This window comes from Spermophilus citellus (assembly GCF_964194105.1).
Source record: "Spermophilus citellus genome assembly, chromosome: 6".
NCBI lineage: Eukaryota > Metazoa > Chordata > Mammalia > Rodentia > Sciuridae > Spermophilus > Spermophilus citellus.
Genome location: NC_138187.1, coordinates 41,384,516 through 41,388,399, shown reverse-complemented (window position 1 = coordinate 41,388,399; position 3,884 = coordinate 41,384,516). Strand labels below are relative to the sequence as shown.

General features: G+C 37.2%; 1 pseudogene across 1 annotated transcript; it reads right to left on the bottom strand.

The window, feature by feature from the left end:
• Positions 1–2,348: 2,348 nt before the first annotated feature.
• LOC308652081 (small ribosomal subunit protein eS6-like) lies at positions 2,349–3,086 on the bottom strand (annotated as a pseudogene). Its single transcript has one exon. The product of its transcript is annotated as a small ribosomal subunit protein eS6-like (transcript).
• Positions 3,087–3,884: the final 798 nt, after the last annotated feature.

The window sequence follows — 3,884 nt, the reverse complement described above, 5'->3', positions numbered from 1 at the left end:
TAGGGCGTTCCTGCTACCTGAGCTCCCTTTGAGTTCTCGGGAGATTCAGAGAGTATTTTGGGAAGAAACCCTCATGGAGTAGATGAATTGGGTGGCAGCAGAACTGGGATTGTGCCAGAGCGTGTGTGGAGGCCGGTGTGAGTTCGGGAATAAAGAATTGCTGTTTGAATCTACAAAGCTGTGTGGTGGCTCATGATTCTGTGCCCAGCCAAGACTGTGGCAACAGTATAGATATTAATTGTTTAATTATTATCTGTCATTCACATTAATTTTATTTAAAAATATTGTAATAACATTTTTACCATAGTCACACATGTCAGCCACATCGGAATTCCAGATTCCAATTCGTTGGTGATTTAAGGTGATGCAGCTGATTATATGCTTCTTATTTCTCTCTGCTTACTCTATGTCCCCAATAGAGAAATGCTCTGTTCCATGCCTCCATAACCCTTGTTCACCTGCTTTAAAAAATTATGTAGAAACCTGATGTTCTCAACCTATCAATATGATTTATAAAGAAGGCTTAAGTTTACTTCTGAGTGGTATTTTCATCCTTGTTATAAACTGTATAAGGACATCCCTGGGTCATGAAGTGGGAGCCACATTACCCCTAAGATATATAAGAATGTTTTCTTTGTGTTATGATATGATATATACTTAAATAGAGCAGTTTGTATATATAAAAACTGCTCTATTTTAAGTAAGTGTCACTAACCAAGTCTTAAAATAATAAGAAAAATTGCATGAGTCATGTGATCTAGTAGAATTGTTGGTCTTTCCAGTGAGAAACAATTGAACATAATTCCCAGCTCAGCTCTTTAGGAACCATAAATTCAAATAGAGCTAGAGTCTGAGGCACTGAGTATTTAGAACATCAAAATATGTTGATGAAACACAATTTAACTAGTAACATAAATTAGTCACCTTCTAAAGACAGGCTCCCAGGAAAAAAATTCAGAATGAAAGAATATGCACAAGTATCATTTTAACAACTACAATCAGATTACATCACATAAGAATATTTTCACCAGGAATCTCTGACTGTAGTTGCTTTTTGCAGCCAAAATTTCTTGGTATTGGCATTTTAAAAATGTCTAATCTCTTGGAAATGTGGGTCATACTCATATTCTGGATCCTGTGTTGTGCTTTTTTTTCACCCTGTCGCCTCCAAGCATTTTCTCCTATGATGAAGCGGAGTTGACATTGTTGTTTTTGAAGATTTTCCTTAACATAAAAAAGTGAAATCTGGGCACTATGGTGCATGACTGTAACCGCTACATCTCAGGAGGCTGAGACAGGAGGATCACAAATTCAAAGCCAGACTCAGCAAAAGTGAGGCAGTAAGCAACTCAGTGGGACCCTGTCTCTAAAATACAAAATAGAGCTGGGAATGTGGCTCAGTGTTTGAGTGCCCCTGAGTTCAATTCCTAGTACCAGAAAAAAGAATTGAAATCTTTTGTGTCTCTTAAGTCAAAGAATTCACCTTGGATATTTTGTCCTCATGGTACTGTCCTCACAATGTGGTGGAATAATATTTTCTCCTGACTGCCATCCCGTATACCAGGATAAACCAAGACTTCAGGTAGCTTAGAAGCAATTTTATACAGGTATGTCCACAAGCAATTCTCATTTCTGTGCATGCTGCTGAGAAGCTTTTTCATACCTAGTATCCTGTGTTATCTCATTTCTACTGAAGGGATGTTTTTAGATTACTCAGTTGTATAGTAGCTTCATGGAGACCATTGACGCCACTAGGTACTATGACCACATAGCTGACAAAACACCTTGAAGTTACTTGTAGAGACTGTTTAACAATTATCTGACACCCAGAACCTTATAACCTTGTCATTATGGGCATTCATGTCATGCACATGCCCAAATACAAAATTTTGAATCTTTCTTGTTTGAGATCCAGATTCCAATTCTGTGATAATTCATGGTATTGTCGATAAGCATATGTCCCTCTTTGACCTTCTTTTACTCTAAACCCCTAATAAAAGTTTTTTTTTTTTTCTGCATGCTTCTATAGCCCATGTACATTTGTGTTTTGAAAACATAAGACTAGGTGATCTTTTACCTCTTTCTAAAGCAACATGTCTTATAATTGACAAACTCTGATTAAACTGACCACATTTTATTTTATTTTTTAACTGATTTTATTATTTTTAAATACATGACAACAGTGGAATGTATTACAATCCTTATCACACATATAGAGCACAATTTTTTATATTTCTGTATATAAAGTATGTTCATGTCAATTTCTGCCATTATATATGTACTTTTTCTTGTATTACAATTCTTTTTTTTTTTGAGGGTCTGATCTTATTTGTTACTGATAAAAATTCTTATTTTTGACTGGACTCAGACTTAGAAGTAGAAGCTCTCATAGAAGACAGCCTGTGTCTCTTGGCAATCCTTTCCTGGTGTTATTCTTTGGTTTCTTTCATTCTCTTGGCCCAAAGTTTGGCATATTCTTCAGTCTCTTCCTTATTCTTCTTAGTATGCTGTTTCTTCAGAGCAGTACACCAGTGCTTGTGTTGAGTAAAAAGACGTTGAATCTTTGGTGCTTTGGTCCTGGGTTTTTTACCTTCCTTGTTTAAGGGTTTTCTGAAAACATATTGGTGAACATCATCTTCCTTAGAGAGATTGAAAAGTTTGCGGATTCTACTAGCTCTTTTGGGTCCCAGTCTACGATGTACAGTAGTATCAGTAAGTCCAGGATTATCCTTCTTTCCTTTTTTTACAATAACCAAGTTGAGAATGCTCAGATTGGCATCCACAATGCAACCTCAAACAGATTTACACTTTCTCTCTCCAGTTCGCCTGAGTCTATAACAGAAGTGCCCCTTACTCAGTAGTAAGCGAACATGGCCATGGGTCAAGACACCCTGCTTCATGGGGAAATGTTGTTTCTTGTTCCCGCCACTGATTCGGACCACATAACCCTTTTATTCTTCACCCAGAGCATCCACAGCAACTTCTGTGGCCATATGCTTCTCATAAAAAGTATGAAGTTTGTATTCATCATCCACTTCAATGAGTTTCTGACAGCCAGTGCCTGGGAAGGAGATATTCAGGTTCATCTTGGAGCAGCTGTATTACAATTCTTAATACACACCTTTATACCACAATTTTTCATATCTCTGTTTGTATATAAGGTGTGTTGACACTCAATTCAAATCTTCATACAGGTACTTTGTGTAATGATGACCATCACATTCAACAATCCTTGCTAATCTCCTTCCCCCCTCTTCCTCTTACCCCTCTTTCCTATCTAGAATTAATCTGATCCTCCCATGCTCTCCCTCCCTACCCCACTATGAGTCATTCCTCTTGTATCAGAGAAAACATTCGGCATTTGTTTTTGGGGGATTGGCTGACTTCAATTAGCATTATCTTCTCCAATGCCATCCATTTACCTGCAAATGCCATGATTTTGTTCTTTTTTTAATGATGAGTAATATTCCATTGTGTATAAATGCCACATTTTTTTATCCATTCATCCACTGAAGGACATTTAGGTTGGCTCCACAGTTTAGCTATTGTGAATTGTGCTGCTATAAATTGATGTGGCTGTGTCCTTGTAATATACTGTTTTTAAGTCCTTTGGGTATAGTCCGAGAAGAGGAATAGCTGGGTCAAATGGTGGTTCCATTCCCAGATTTCCAAGAAATCTTCATACCGCTTTCCAAATTGGATGCACCAATTTGCAGTACCACCAGCAATATATGAGTGTACCCTTTTCCTCATACCCTCACCATTATATTATGTTGTTTGTCTTCATAATAGTTGCCATCCTGACTGAAGTGAGATGATATATTAGAGTAGTTTTGATTTGCATTTCTCTGATTGCTAGAGATGATGAGTATTTTTTATATATT